General features: G+C 44.0%; 1 non-coding gene across 1 annotated transcript; it reads left to right on the top strand.

The window, feature by feature from the left end:
- The first annotated feature begins 5,146 nt into the window (after positions 1-5,146).
- Positions 5,147-5,240, top strand: trnai-uau (transfer RNA isoleucine (anticodon UAU)). The gene is made up of 2 exons: positions 5,147-5,184; positions 5,205-5,240. It is a non-coding gene; the product is annotated as a tRNA-Ile (tRNA).
- The last annotated feature ends 11,912 nt before the right edge of the window (positions 5,241-17,152 follow it).

The following is a 17,152-nucleotide window of genomic DNA, read 5'->3' as shown; positions in this document are numbered from 1 at the left end:
TATGTTCCACGACACTATTTAAAGTTCCAATTACATTTTTATTCACTAAAATTGGACGAGACCGGGACTGAAAAGAGTCTCCCCGTTTGTTTTTCTTACTCTTTCTCCTCATGTCTGTCTTTCTTTCTGTCTCCCCATCTGTTTCCAAAACTCTCTTGCCCAACCTATCACTCCGCGGTCTTTCTCGCCATTTGTGTAACCTACGTATGTCTTTCTCTGTGCCCCTCCCGCCTTTCTCTCCGTCTGACTCCCACTGTCTTTTACTTTCCTCTGCTGTTATCTCTATTTCTGTCTCCCCATCTGTGCCCATCAGTCTCTCCCCCTCCATCCCTCTGTCTCTGTCTCTCGAGTCTGTCCCTTGCACTTCTCGGTCCGTCTGGCCCCGCAGTCTGTCAACCGATCTCTCTCACTGTCTGTCTCTGTCGTTACCTCCCTGTCTCCCTCCTGTTTAACTCCCCCGTTTGTCACCCTCTCTGTCTCCCCTGTCTGGCTCTCTCTCTCCCAAACTTTTCTTTGTCTGTCTGATTCGTCTGTTCTATTTCTGTCTTCCTCGTTTCCATCAGGTGTATCTCTCTCCCCTTCTACATCCTCCCGTTTGTCTACAACCATCAGCCTCACCCACTCTGTCTCATTTCTTTTACATTTCCAGTCGGTTATCTCCACCACACGGTCTGTCGCTCTCTCTCTATCACCTCCTGTAGGTCACTCTCTCCCTCTGCCCCCACCCCCCGCCACCCCCACCGCCCCTCTCTATCTCTATCCTATCTCTCACCTGTCTTTCTCTCGCTCTCTCTGCCGCCCCTCTGGCTCACCGGTTTTCCTGTTCCCGTCGAGCACCGTCTCAGCTTTTGTCTTTGTAATATATCATCTATCTACCGCAGCCTGTCGCAATGCACCATTCTTCCAGTCAATCTCTATCCCACCACACGAAATTTGTTGCTCCCTCTCTCTTTCTCTCGCTCCCCAAGCTCTTTTTCTTTGTCTACCACGACGTTTTCTCCCTGTCTTTCCGGGTCTGTTTTCTGCTCATTTTTCTCCTGCGTCTGTCCCACTCTAACCCTCCGCACGTGTATTCACTTCTGTCTATCCACAGCTGTATCCCCATCTATCATTCTCGCTATCACCCCCAAATGTTTATCTCTCTTTACTTCGCCGAGCTGTCTATCTGACTCCGCCTTCTGGTTCTCTCCCTCTTTCTCTCCACGTCTGCCTCCCTGCTGTCTCTTCATCTCTCTCACTCTGTTTGACCAATCGATTACCCCGCCGTCTGCCTCTGTCTCTATTTCACTCTCTGTCGGCCTCTTTCCCTGTCTCCCATGTTTTAAAAAAAATTAATTCAGGAATGTGGGCGTAGCTACCAAGGCCTTCATTCCTTTATTGCCCTTCTGAAACTACGCCGGAGAAGGTGGTGCTGAGCTGAGTATTTGGAACCGCTGCACTCCGTGTGGTGAAGAGTCTCCCGCAGTGCCGACTTTGTCGCTGCAGTTTGCTTCAACTGAGTGTCTCGCTGGGCCACTGTAGAGGGCATTGAATTGTCAACCACATTGCTCTGCGTCTGGAATCACGTATAGCCCAGACCAGGAAAGGACGGCATATTTCATCCCCGAAAGGACATTAGTGAACCAGTTGGATTATTATGACAATCCAGTATTGTCATGGTCATTTCTGATACTAGCTCTTTAAATCCAGATTCATGTAATTAACTCAATTTAAATTCTTCAGCTGCCGTGGCAGGATTTGTACTTACATCTCGGCGATCTTTAGACCAGGTCTCTGGATTAGTAGTTCAGTAACATTCCCACTCTGCTACCGTATGGTTTATCTCTCTCTCTCTCTCTCTCTCTCTCGGTGTTTTCCCGGTTTGTCTCCTCCTTCTTTCTCCCCCACGTGCCTCTCTCTGTCTTGCCATCTGTCTTTTTCCACCGCCTTTTTCCATCACTCTATCTCTCTCCCCACCCTCCTACCCGTGTCTGTCTCTCGGTCTGATCCGCCGTATATCTCTCTCATTCTGCCTCCTCGTATGTCTTTCTGTTCCTGTCTCTCCTGTATGCCTCTCTCTCTGTCTACATCTCCTCATATGACTGCCGTTGCTGTCTGCCCCATCTGTATCTCTCGACGTTTCGCCCTGTTTGCCGCGATTGTTTCACCACACTCTCTATTTATCTGTCTCTTACACGTCTGTCTCACCCCCTCTCTCTCACTCTCACTGCCTCACCCCGCCTTTTGTCTTTCTCTCTTTTTCTCTATCTCAGCCCAGTATGTTATCTTTCTGGCTAACCCCCGTCTGCCTCCCCTGTCTGTCAATTACTGTCCCCTTCCACCATTCAACCTTGTCTGCCCCTGTCTGTCGCTCTCTATGTGCCCTCCGTCAGTCTTCCCTTTCTGCTTCCCCTGTCTGTCACGCACTTCCCCCTTCCATCATTCTCCACGGTCTGCCTGCTCCCTTCTGACCTCCACGTCTCCCTCTCTCTTTGTCACCCATCATATCTCCCACCCACCCAGTTTGTCTCCATCCGTTTCTCACCCTGTCAGTCGGTTTTGCCGCCCCTCCCCCCTCAGTATTGTCGCATTCTATAACCCCCACCATAATTAACTCAATCTGTCTACCCTCCCCCTAGTCTGTCGCTCTCTCTCTCTTTCAAAATCTGTCTGTCTTGCTTTCTGTCTCTCCGGACTGTCTCCTCTCAATCACAACCCCCTGTCTGTCACTCTCTTTCTGTGACATGCACATAACTGTCTTCCCCTGCCTATCTATCTCTCTGTCACCCTTACCAGGCGTAAGATTTTGAAGGAGATCTTCTAGGAAAGAGTTGGGAAAATAGCGCAAATCTCCGACCGCAATAACCCTTCTCTCGGGGATGCGTTGGATCTGTCAAAAGCCATTTTGACTTTACCAGTGCCAGTTTTCGGCGCACGCACATCGCGCTCTGAGAAGCGCACTTGAGGGGCTTCGACGGGTGCGTGCTGACATCATACTTGCCCATAGAGACCGCAATTGTTGGAAGTTTGGCAGGCTCTCTGTTGCCATGTATTTCCCTCAGTCTGAAACAGAACGTGACAAGTTGTCAATGGCGATAGCAATAATTATTCATCTTTCACAGAATGTTATGTAACTAATTTAATAAGCTTCATTTTAATTTAATTAATCCCGGAATATGCATCGAACCTGTGCTGACGAGGAGAGAGCGCTGCATCCTAACCACTAGGTGGCGGTCACAGGAGTGAGTAAACGTTGATGTCGTGAACTCGTGAACCAGTCAGACGGCCTCTGTGAGAATATTTAAAGGGAGAATGTTCAAAGTAAACGAATCGCAACAGCAATGAACTGCAACTAAAAAAAACAGCCAAAACCTGTATTTTTCCCCGGCAGACATGGCGGAAATTAAACGGTGGAAGTTAACCGTTTTGAAGATTGAATGTCTTTTGGAACTGGCTCGTTTTATTAATTGTAAAACATATGATTTATCTTAAAGACCTGGATATTTCATTGCAGTCCTCTGCTATTGCGACTTTATCAGAACAACAAAAACAATTTAGCTCCCAGATTAATGCGTGGTAGCCGGATTGGTTTCAATACCAACAAACTGGCGCTTGGGGATTACAATATCGGAACGTATCTGGATTCCTTTGTTGATGCTTCATGTCAATGACATTTAATCACAACTCCGTCATCAGAAATATTTCCAGAGATGCTGCCTGACTGGCTGAGTATATCCAACATTTCCTGATTTCATTTCAGGCTTACAGGATTCGCAGTACTTTGCTTTTGAAAATAAAAAGTAAGATAAGTTGACGTCATTGGCGATTCGAATGTCAGTACCTTTCTGCAACGATAAACGTGAGTCATGCGTGGTGTGTATCCTCCCTTCTGCCAGGTAAAGAACATCACTGAGTGTTTGCAGAACATTTTGAGGGGCGAAGGGGAGCAGCATAAGCCGTGATCTATGTGCTAACCAATGACATAAGGAAACAAGGGGATGAGTTCCTTCAATCAGATTTTCAGGTCCAATTGAGGAAATTAATGAGCAGGACCACAAAGGTATTCTGTGGAATAACCAGTGCCCCGCGCTATTGAGTTTAGAAATAGCAACGTATGTCTGGATAAATGGTGCACGAGTTTGGGCTACAGAATCCGGGCCATTGGGTCCAGTTCTGGCGCAGGAGGGACCTGTTACAGTAGATCGGGTAGTACATCAATAGAGCTTGGACCAATGTCATCGCGCGAAGTTTAACAACTGGGGCGGATGAGCCGTTGAAATAATTTGGCAGTGGCTTTGTGTACAAGGATGAAACATCTGTAGATGTTGTAAATATGCCTTTATACACAAGTCCAGATGATTATTATATATCAACTATAGCAGTGAACGTGGCCTCAGACAGCGCATTTCAGCCCATCCTTGGGAAACGATATACCACGGCACAGCCAAACCTTCTCCGACACCGAGCACAAGCAGAGGAAATACAGGCACAGTAAAATTTGCTGAGGACCGTAGAGAGTAAAATGTTCATTGATCAGTGATAGCTCTGAATATATTTTGGTGTCTCTGTGTTAAGTTGCAATATGTTCTGTGGGATATAAATATATTTTGTATATCTGTGATCGTGTTTATGTATTTTAATGCAACAAAGTTATTTATAATAGTATTGTGGAGCATCTATGTTTGTTATAAATGTATTTTCTGTGTATACCTTTGTATCTATGCTAATTGTAAACACCTCGCAAATAAACGTAAATACAATTATAAGCACAGAGATACTTAGAGATAAATTCATAACGGAAACAGACATAAAAACAAATAGATTTATAATAACACATATATGAACACATATAATTTGATTATCAATGTTCCACACAATTTAATTTACAACTCACAGACAGATGCACAAATATATTTATAAAGTTGCCGCACAGACATCCAAATTCATTACAAATAACAAAACATTACACAAATAATAAAACCCGTCTATGGTGAAAATCTATGGAGTCTCAATAACTGAAGGCTTCTTGCAGAGAGCCGGCATCGACACGATGGGATGAAAAGCTTCCTTCTGTGTTGAATGATTCGATGATTCATTGTCTTCCTCCTTGTTAGACAGGTGGAACAGGCAGCTGTATGATGGGAGCACAAAAACCACAGGACATGCCGCTCAAGTGGCGCAATCGGATAGCGCGCGGTACTTATATGACAGTACAGGCTTGGGAAATGCCGAGGTTGTGAGTTCGAGCCTCACCTGGAGCAGCCGATGCTTTTGCATGTGATGTTTGCAATTTTCAGAGTCTGAGGCCGTTTTCTGTTCATCCATCTCTCTTGTCGATTCCGCCATTTACCACGGTGCTGTCTGTCTCGCTGTCTCGCTGTCTCGCTGCGGTTATTCCGGTGTCAATCTGTGGGTTATTTCTGATTGAATACCCGTGCCTGTTCCCCACATGAAATAAATGAGGGCATCAAACAATTCCTCATCTGGCACCAGGGAGCGAATGAACCAAAATTTAAAGGACGATATAGTTTATTGTAAATATAACATTCCCTCTTGAGTGATATAGGTTTAATTCTGTACAAAACCAAACGATGATCACAACGTGTTTCCAATAAGCCACCTTTTACTGTATTGTCGCAAGCGCTACCATTGTAGCTCAAGGAGATTCATAATTAATAAGCGTAGAAATCAAGCAATGAAACGGTAGAGATGGTTCTGAGAATGTGGAATGCCCTCGCCCAGACCAACATTTAAAACAAGGTTTAAAAACTGGCAGCGTGCAGGAGGAAGGGAAGAGAGGAAAGTGAGCCACAGAAAAGCCATGGGAGTTTCGGAAGCTCAGGGCGTTTTTCTCTGACCACAGCATAGTTGCGCATGGCACGAATATTGTTGCTGTTAAATATGAATAAAATGCAACGTTTGTTTGCAGCTGTTTCTGTTTCTGTCCCTTTTAACTAATTCTTAATTTCATTTGCCTGCGATGATTCCATAAATCTTCATATCCTTGCCGAACAAATATCGATCAATGTGAAACTTGAAAATGTTAATTGCCCCAAACCTCGATAGATTTTTAGGGGAGGAATTATAAGACAGGTGGAATAGGCAGCTGTAACAAAAAGGGCTACTGAATATAAAGGGGCTGCAGGAGGCGTCAAAACTAAAAATAATTGTTTAAAAACTAGGCTTAAAACACTCTACCTAAATGCACGCAGCATTCAAAATAAAGTAAATTAGTTGACGGCACAAATCATTACAAATGGTTATGATTTGGTGGCCATTATAGAAACGTGGTTGCAGGGTGGCCAAGACTTAGAATTAAACATACATTGATATCTGACGATTTGGAAAGTTAGACAAGAAGGGAAAGGATGTCGGGGAGCTCTGTTAATAAAGGGTGATGTCAGGTCATTTGTGAGAGACGATATTGGCTCTAGTGAACAAAATGTTGAATCATTGTGGGTGGAGATTAGAGATAGTAAGGGGAAAAAGTCACTGGTGGGCGAAGTTTGTAGGCTCCCAAATAATAACTTCACGGTGGGGCGGGTAATAATCAATGGAATAATGGAGGCATGCGAAAAAGGAACGGCAGTAGTCATGGGCGATTTTAACCTACATATCGATTGGTCAACTCAAATCGCACGGGGTAGCCTGGAAAAGGAAGTCATCGAATGCATAAGGGATTGCTTCTTAGAACAATATGTAACATAAACTACAAGGGAAAAAGCTATCTTCGATCTGGTCCTGTGTAATGAGACAGGAAAAATAAACGATCTCCGAGTAAAAGATCATTTCGGAATGTGTGATCACAGTATGATTGAATTTGTAATACAGATTGAGGGTGAGGAGGTTGTGTCAGAAACGAGTGCACTATGATTAAACAAAGGGGACTACAGTGGGATGAGGGCAGAATTGGCTAAAGTAGATTGGAAACACAGACTAAATGGTAGCACAAATGAGGAACAGTGAAGGACTTTTAAGGAGCTCTTTCATAGTGCGGAAAAAAAATATTCCAGTGAAAAAGAAGGGCGGTAAGAGAAGGGATAACCAGCCGTGGATAACCAAGGAAATAAAGGAGAGTATCAAATCAAAGATTAATGCGTATAAGGTGGCCAAGGTTAGTGGGAAACTAGAGGATTGGGAACATTTTAAACAAAAGCAAAGAATGACTAAAAAAGCAGTAAAGAAAGGAAAAATTGATTACGAAGGTAAACTTGCGCAAAACATAAAAACAGATAGTAAAAGCTTTTACAGATATATAAAACGGAAAAGATTGACTAAAGTAAATGTTGCTCCCTTAGAAGATGAGAAGAGGGATTTAGTAATGGGTGATGCGGAAATGGCTGAGACCTTAAAATTATTTTGCTTCGGTCTTCACAGTGGAAGACGCAAAAACCATGCCAAAAATTGCTGGTCACAGGAATGTGGGAAGGGAGGACATTGAGACAATCACTATCACTAGGGGGGTAGTGCTGGACAGGCTAATGGGACTCAAGGTAGACACTGAGTAAAACTGGAAGTCACCAATATAAGGAAGTCGCTCATGAATCCAATAGGGAGATCAGGAGAAAGAGAGGTTAGAATGTGGAACTAGCTACCACAGGGAGTAGTTGAGGTGAATAGCAGATAGGCATTTAAGGGGGAACTGGATACGAACATGAGCGACATGGCAATCGAAGGATATGCTACTAGACTTAGATGAAGTGGAGTTGGAGAATGATCCTGTGGAGCATAAACGCCTGAAAAGACCAATTGCGGCGAATGGCCTCTTCATGTCCTGTACAGCAGATGTAAAATATCTGAATAATTCATAGATCCGTAGCTTCTTTAGGCTCCAACCCATAATGCAATTATTTTCACGAAAGACTGTTACTAACCTTACGTCCTTGAATCTCGAAGTCTCAGGTGCAAGGAGCAACTGCCTCCACAACCCACCGCCTCCCCCCCCTCCCGCGCACCCACGAAACTTCCAACATTTATCAATTCTACCGGAGCACTTATCGCGGGAGCAGCAATTCCTTCATTTTGCGATTTTGAAATAGGAGAGTGACACTAATCTGTTTCTTTCATTGACCATGTGGTTCGCTATTCTGCCGGTATTCGGGAGAGAGAGAGAGAGAGAGAGAGAGGGAAGGACGCAAGGGGAGAGATAGTCCGAGGGGATGAGATGGGCAAAGAGAGAGGCAGAGACAAAAATGGATTGGAACAAAGAGAGACAGAAAGAGCGAGAAAGAGGGCCAAAGACAGAGAAAGAAAAAAAAGGGAGAATGACAAGGAGAGACAGAACGAGCGAGAGAGAGGACCAAAGATAGAGACAAAAAGGGAGAGGGACAAGTAGAGACAGAGAGAGCGAGAGAGAGGGCCAAAGATAGAGTCAGAGACACAAAGGGAGAGGGACAAGGAGAGTCAGAGAGAGCGAGAGAGAGAGCCAACGACAGAGGCAGAGACAGAAAGGGAGAGGCAGAAGGAGAGACAGAGGGAGCGAGAGAGAGGGCCAAAGACAGTGATAGAGACAGAAAGGGAGAGGGACAAGGAGAGACAGAGTGAGCGAGAGAGAGGGCCAAAGACAGAAACAGAAATAGAGAGGGACAAAGAGAGACAGAGAGAGCGAGAGAGAGGGTCAAAGAACAGAGACAGAGACAGAAAGGTAGACGGACAATGAGAGAGAGAGAGAGCGCGAGAGAGAGGGCCAAAGACAGAGACAGAGACAGAAAGGGAGAGGGTGCAAGGAGAGACAGGGAGAGCGAGAGAGAGGGCCAAAGACAGAGACAGGGACAGAAAGCGAAAGGGACAAATAGAGAGACAGAGAGAGTGAGAGAGAGGGCCAAAGACAGAAACAGAGACAGAAAGGGAGAGCGACAAGGAGAGTCAGAGAGAGCGAGAGAGAGGGCCAAAGCTAGAGACAGAGACAGAAAGGGAGAGGGACAAGGAGAGACAGAGAGAGCGAGAGAGAGGGCCAAAGAAAGAGACAGAGACAGAAAGGGAGAGTTTCATGGAGAGACAGAGAGAGCGAGAGAGAGGGCCAAAGACAGAGACAGAAAGGCAGAGGGACAAAGAGAGAGACAAACATCCTTATCAACCTGTTTAATTGTTATCCCTCGCAGTTTGTAAATATGATGAACCAAATGACTTACATTTTGTTGCGCCTTTCAGGATTCGAAAGGTGAAAACACGTAATTGTGTGGAACTTCATATTCCTACCCTGGATTTGGGAATATATAGCAAATTCGCGGCAGTTTCTTTCTATCTATTGCTCACTCTCTCCCTAACTCCCTCTCCCTCGGCCCGCACCCTCCACTCTCCCTCGCTCGCTCTCGCTCGCTCTCGCTTTCTGTCTGTTTGTTTTTCTCTCGCGCACCATCACTCTTTCTCTTTCTCTCCCTCCCTCTTTCTTTATCTCTCTCTCTTTCGCTCTATCCCTTTCCGCCTCTCTGTCATCCTCACTCAACCTTGCACTATCCCTCTTCCCTCTCTCTATTTGTTTCCCTCTCACTCACCCTCTTTTTCTCATTTTCTCTCACTCTATATCTCCCTCGATCACTATCTCTCTCTCTCTTTCTCCCATTCTTTCTCTCTGTTTCTCTCTCTCTCTTGCTGTTTCGTGTGCTTCGTATCTCGGATAAACTCTATGAACGTCTTCTCAAGTATATCCTGACCAATTAATTTTATCCAGAAGCTATGAAGGTTAAAAGCCCCTCTGAATATTGCCGTGCCTTTTGTACAAGCATTCATTTTTTCTTGATTTATACTCCGTCCAACTGTGCAGCTATTGTTTGGGGGCCTTGGACTACGCCCAACAGCGATTTTTTCATGTTATTGTGTCTTATCTCCACCCAAACTGATTCATACTCCAGATCCTCTGAGCCAATATCGTTTCTCACTAACGTACGGATCCAATCTTTTATTAACAGTTTTACCCCACCTACTTTTCCTTTTTGTCTGCCTTTCCGAAATGTCAAATACCCCTGAATATTTAGTTTCCAATCCTGGTGACGTTGCAACCACGTCTATGTAATGACTATCAGATCGTCCTCATTTGTATCTGTTTGTGCCGTCAACTCATCTGTTTTGTTACGAATGCTACGTGCATTTAGACAAAATTATTTAAAAAAAATTTTTTTTACCCTTTTTTCCTACTTGTTTCCTCTGTCTTACAAACTCACTTTATACCTTTTTGCTTTTTTATTCAAACTCTACTCCCCTCCCTATTGAATCTATTCTAAGGTTCCCATCCCCCTGCCAAACTAGTTTAAACCCTCCAAACAGCACGAGCAACCAGCGCCTCCCCCCGGCCCACCGCAATGCAAGGTTATTAGTTTTGGCTCTGTTGAGGTACAACCCGTCCGGCTTGTACAGGTCCCAACTCCGACAAAAGCAGTCCAAATGTCTCAGGAAATTAAACCCTCCCTCCTGCACCATCTCTCCAGCCATGCATTCACTTGCTCTATCCTCCTATTTCTCGACTAACTAGTTCGTAGCACCTGGAGTATTCTGGAGATTACTACCTTTCTGGTCCTACTTTTTAACGTCTCTCGTAGCTCCCCAAACTCTGCCTGCAGAAATCACCCCTCTTTCTACCTATGTCATTGGTAACAGTATGGAGACTGACCTCTGGCTGATGACCCTCCTCCATCAGAATGCCCTGCAGCCGCTCGGTGACATCCTTGCTTCCAGGAAGGCAAAATATTATTCTGGTGTCACGTCTGCGGTGGCAGAAACGCCTGTCTGCTCCCCTGATTATTGAAACCCCGACCATTATAGTTCTTCCATTCTTCTCTCTCCTCCCCTGTGCAGCTGAACCACCTTCGGTGCCGTGGATTTGGATCGGGCTGCACTCGCCAGAGGCACTATGTCCACACCGATGCTCAGAAGATAATATCTGCTTGCGAGCGAGATGGACTCGGGGGCTCGTGCACTACCTGCCAAGTCCTCCTATTCTGTCTGCTGATCACCCACTCCCTCTCTACCTGCACGCTCTTAAGCTGCGGCATGACCACCTCTAGAAGGGAACTGGGTAAATAGTTGATAGCGAACAGTTTGCCGAGCTCTGGGGAAAGTGTTTTATCCCATGCTTCTGTGATGCTACAATCCTCCCTCTCAGTGAGCTTTTATATTCACCTGTAAACCTCACGGATTTAATTCCGGGCCGTGCCGGCAGTGATTTTCTCACATTTAGTGTGATCGTTCTCTTTTTCTCTCTCTATCTTTCCTTCTATTTCTCTCTGACTCTAACTTTCTTTCTGTGTGTCACTGTATATCTCAGTTGCAGTCAATTTCTGTATGCTTTTCTCATTGGGGATCTGTTTATCCGTCCAAATAGACTTTCTCTCTGCCACTCTCTCCATCGCCCCCCATATCACTTTACTCCATACATTATGAGTTATCCCTTAAGCGCTGGTTTAGTCTGAGATTGCTGATACTGGGTCGTTGACGTGCATTTTAACATTATTCATTCAAAGATGTTCAGTGTTGACGAGAAGATTACATGTTCTGTGGGTTAATGCAAGGGGGTTTGTTGTCGAGTTACGGACGACCAGTTAAATGCGTTATTTGCATAAGTGCTGTATTTTGCAGTTCAGCTTTTCACCACCCACAGTTTTACAAGATATTTATCCTCCCATGTTTGCAGAGTATGCAGATGTGTAGTTTGCTCTGGGCTTAAAACTAAATTTGGTGTCTCCAAGCGATTTGCCAAATTTTGAAGCACTGCACTGCAGCGTGCCCATGACCAGATCGCCGAGTTGTTCAGGCGTTGGAATTAAAATCCAACTGATGCATGCCTACGTGGGTTCCAATCCACTTCAAGCAAATGTTCAATTAACTGGTTTCAGAATTAGACTTAATGCTTGTTTGTTATTAAAGCGTATAAGCGGTCCATAATCACTGCAAATGAGATATTTTTAATTCTCCCTTCAAGACAACGTTTCTTTATTTATAACAGGTGTTCTGCCAATTGACTGAATAAAGGAACAGGATTAGGCTATTCCGCCCCTTGTGCCTATTCGCCATTCTGTTAATTCTTGGCTGAGCTCGATCATAACTCCATCCATCTGCATTGGCTCCACATCATTTTAACCAATGTCGAGCAAAAACTATCAAACTAAAATGAACATTTTTAATTGACCTAGTCTATCCTGCTTTTTGTAGAAGATAAATCCATCACCCTTTGCGCGAAGAAGATTTTCCTAACTTCTCTGCCGAATAGCCTGTCTCTGATTTTAACATTATGTCCTCTTGTCGTAAACTCCCCCACGAACGGTGAAAAAAGCTTTATCTCTATATATCTTATCAATTCATTTCAAAACCTTAAAAATCTCAATAAAATCACCACTTAATCTTCTATATTCCAGGGAGTACAGGCCTAGTTCATGTAATCTATCCTCATAATTTAACCCGTGGCACCCTGGCACCATTCTGTTGAGTACTTCAATCCAGCCTATCAAATCTAAGTGTCCGTGCCCTTCAGGGGACGAGATATAATGGATAGAAACGGCTTATTTCCCTTAACAGAGTGCTCAACAACCAGCGGCCATACATTTATAGTAATTAGAGAAGGTTTACAGGAGATGTGATGGGAAATTTCCACACGCAGATAGTTGTGGTTGTGTAAAACGCACTACCTAAAGAGTGGTAGAAGCAGAAACCTTTAGCACATTGTAAAAGTATTTGGATGTGTACCTGAAGTGCCGTAACGTGCAGGGTTATGGAGCTTAAGGTGGAAAGTGTGATAAGGCTGGATAACCGTGGCGTGGACAGGATCGGCCGAAATTGTCTCCTTCCATGCCGTAAACTTCGATGAATCTATAACATTCTATAACTTAGAGTACTCCAGATATAGTCTAACTACATCTCTCTTCAGTTGAGGAAAAACTTCCATTGCTTTATCGTCTGACCCCTAGTTATAAAGCTTAACATGCCATTAGTTTTTTCGAATATATTCCTAACTTGCTACTGCATTTTAGTGGAATGCGCACTGGGACTGCAAACCACTTTGGAAATCCATCTCTTCGAGCTGTGCTCCATTTAATTAATACTCGGATATAAACTTTGTGATCTAAAATGGGTGACCACACAATTGCCAGTTTGTAAACTATCTGCCACTGAATCGTCCATTCATTTAATCTATCAGTATATCTTTATAAGTATACGATAACGTCTGTACGAATTACTATATCACCAATATTTGCATCATCGGCAAACTGGGATATCTGGCTGCCTGTTGTGCCTTCTTTATCTGTAAGAAATATAGAATTAAACAATTTTTTTAACACTGACATTTTAAAACGTGCAATGCTTTGACGCCCTGATAGGGTCTGTGCAAAGGGGAAGGTCGGAGTAAGATTTCAGCTCGATGACCCATTTGATCCTACAAATATACATCATGCAAGTGTGCGCTGTTTTCAAACAGGAAAGGCACGAGCATGCATTCCCGTAGCATCTTTCACGAACGTAGGATGACCCAACTGCTCGGCGTTGCTCAGTTTGAGTTCCGACAGGACCCCCAGCCTCTAGACGTCATTATAGCCTTGGTCCAAATATGGACAAAAGTGATTAATTCTAAAATGAGGTGAGAGTGATTGTCCTTGACATCAAAGCAGCATTTTGCCGAATGTTTCACCAAGGAGGCTTCTAACGTTGAAGTCATGGCGGGGTTAATCTCCACTGCTGGAGACATACCTAGCCGGAGAGAAAATGGCTGTGGGTGTTCGACGCAAATCATCTCAGCCCAGGATATCGCTGCAGGAGTTCATCTTCACCTGTTTCATCAATGACCTGCCCTTCATCATCAAGTCAGAAGTGGGCATGTACGGTGAAGATTGATTTTTCCAACTCTAGTATCAACTCCGTAGATAATAAACCAGGAAAAATATCGCCTTTCCATTATTGTGCCGTGGTGAAAATCATGGAAATCCTTCTATAACAGCATATTGGTAGTAACATCACCTCAGTGACTGAACCATAAAACCATAGAAATTTACAGCGCAGAAGGAAACTATTGAGCCCATCGTGTCCTTGCTAGCGGACAAAGCACGAGATTTTCAGGGTGCGGTGGCCAAGTGTTCAGGCGTCGGTCTCATAAACCATTTGGCCTATCGAGATGTTATCACATTAAATGCGACATTTTAAAGCTTTTTCCTTTTTAACTATCAAATACATCATAATTTTGAACTTATGTCAGAAATCGCCTCTAAACGTTTTCTATTCTAAGGAGAAAAATCTTTCTGACAGGTGCTAGTCCGATTATCCCAATATGTATGAAAATTTAAATCCCCTCTTAAAACCACACTGTCTTGACTACACGCTTGTCTAATCTCCAAATTTCTATATTCTCGTACTTCACAGCTGCGACTAGCGGGCCGATGCACAACTCCCACTATTGTCTTAAATCCTTTCCTATCTCTTAATTCTACCCGTAAAGTCTCCACGTCCGGCTTATCTGTAGTTAGATCCTCGCTTAGAACTGAATCATAGAATCATAGTTATTTACACATGGAAGAAGGATATTTCGGCCCATCCGATCAACACGGCCAACAATGAGCTATCCAGCGGAATCCCATGTTCCAGCTTTTGGTCCATAGCCCTGTAGGTTATTACACTTCAAGTGCATATCCAAGCGTGTTTTAAATGCGGTGAGGTTTTCTGCCTCAACGACCATTTCAGGCAGTGAGTTCAAGACTCCCAACTTGCTCTGGTTGAAGAAATGTCCCGTCAATTCCCCTTTAAACTTGCTGCCAATGACTTTAAATGTATGTCCCCTGTTTGTTGACCATTCTGCTCAGAAAAATAGGTCCTTCCTGTCCAGTCTCTCTCTACCACTCATAATTTTGAACACATCAATAATGTTTCCCCTCAGCTTTCTATGTTCCAATGAAAACAAACCTAGCCTACCGAATCATTACTCATAGCTAAAATTCCCCAGTCCTGGCACATCCTCGTAAATCTCTTTTGAACCCTCTCTAGAGCAATTACATATTTCCTGCAATGACGTCTACGCAGTACTCTAGCTGCTGCCCAAGTAATGTTTTATAAAGCACAAGCATATCTTCACTGTTCTTGTGCAATATTCCTCGGCTAATAAAGGTAAGTATGCCACATGCCTTCTCAACTAGCACGTTTTCTTTGAAACCTGAAACAGGGAGTCAATGATGTAAATACTACAACAACAACAACTTGCATTTATGTAGCGCCTTTAACAGAGTAAAACGTCACACGGCGCTCCACAAATGCTTCAGACAAATCAAATAACGCTGACACGGAGCCACATAAAAGAGAATTTACGGCAGATGCCCCAAAGCTTGGTTTTAAAGAGCATCAATTTCGATATATTTTTGAAACACCCTAGGCCAGGAATATTAATCAGTGTTTTCCCTCTAGGTCTGAAAGTTGAGAGAAGTTGACTTTTGAATTGGACCCATGGGTGTCGACTTCTTACGATTACATAGGATATTCAATGCAAAAACAGGCTATTCGGTCCAACCTGTCAATATCGACATTTGTGGTCCACTGGAGCATCCTCCCCTCTTTCCACATCCAGCACGAACAGCATAGCCCTCCATTCCGTTCTCCTTCATATATTTATCTAACCGCTACTTACATGCATCTATAATATTTGATTCAACCTGTCTGGTGGTAGCGAGTTCTACTTCCTTACCACTCTCTGGCTAAAGAAGATTCTTCTTAAATCCCATTTTGATTTGTTGCTGATTTTTCTTATATTGATGGTCTCTAGTAATAAGAACATGGGACATAAAATTAGGAACAGGAGTAGGCCATATAGCCCCTCTAGCCTGCTCCGCCACTCAACAAGATCATGGCTGATCTGGCCGTGGACTCAGCTCCACTTACCTGCCCGCTGCCAATAACCCTTAATTCCTTTATTGGTTAAAAATCTATCTATCTGTGATTTGAATACATTCAATCAGCTAGGCTCAACTGCTTCCCTCGGCAGAGAATTTCACAGATTCACAACCTTCTGGGATAAGAAATTCCTTCTCAACTCGGTTTTAAATTGGCTCCCCCGTATTTTGAGGCTGTGCCCCCTAGTTCTAGTCTCCCCAACCAGTGGAAACAACCTCTCTGCCTCTATCTTGTCTATCCCTTTCATTATTTCAAATGTTTCTATAAGATCACCGCTCATCCTTCTGAACTCCAACGAGTAAAGACCCAGTCTACTCAATCTCTCATCATAAGGTAATCTCCTCCTCTCCGGAATCAGCCCAGTGAATCGTCTCTGTACCCCCTCCAAAGCTAGTATATCCTTCCTTAAGTAAGGTGAACACAACTGCACGCAGTACTCCAGGTGCGGCCTCAACAATACCCTTTGCAGTTGCAGAAGGACCTCCCTGCTTTTGCACTCCATCCCTCTCGCAATGAAGACGAACATTCCATTCGCCTTACCTGCTGCATCTGCAAACGAACGTTTTGGGATTCATGCACAAGGACCCCCAGGTCCCTCCGCACCGCAGCATGTTGTAATTTCTCCCCATTCAAATAATATTCCCTTTTACTGTTTATTTTTCAAGGTGGATGACTTCACATTTTCCGACACTGTATTCGATCTGCCAAACCTTCACCCATTCGCTTAACCTATCTAAATCTCGTTGCAGCCTCTCTGTGCCCTATACACAACCTGCTTTCCCACTAATCTATGTGTCATACTTTCCCCACAAGTGAAACCACTCTGTATCTACTCTATCAAAACCTTTCAAGATATTAAGGAGCTCTATTAGTTCACCCCTCAGACTTCTCATTTCACGACACAATAAATTGAGCTTGTCGATTCTTTCCTGATAGTATACCATCTTCTCTGCACCCTATCCAGTGCCTCGCTAGTTTATTTTATAATATAGCGATGAGAATTGCACACAGTACTCCTAATGTGATTTAACTGCAGATAATTCTATATTGGTCGGTTTTGAAACCGGCTTGGCCAGGGTGTCTGGTCCAATTAAAAGGGGCCCGCACCTCATCTTTTGAGGAGACAGTTCACAGGCATCCTGTAATAACTGAAGGCCGTTTGCTTACAGAAGCTGATTGTACATTTTCACCATTATCGATCTGGGTGCACGGGCAGGACACGTCGTGACAGGGACTTGTTGCAGCGTATTTCTGTATGGATGCAAAAAGCCTGAAATGGAATAGCTGAGTTGTGCTAGATGGCAGACGAGAGGTTAAG

Source organism: Pristiophorus japonicus, chromosome 33 (assembly GCF_044704955.1).
Source record: "Pristiophorus japonicus isolate sPriJap1 chromosome 33, sPriJap1.hap1, whole genome shotgun sequence".
Taxonomy (NCBI): domain Eukaryota; kingdom Metazoa; phylum Chordata; class Chondrichthyes; family Pristiophoridae; genus Pristiophorus; species Pristiophorus japonicus.
The sequence above is the reverse complement of the archived record's forward strand: the minus strand, read 5'-3'. Positions and strand labels throughout refer to the sequence as shown.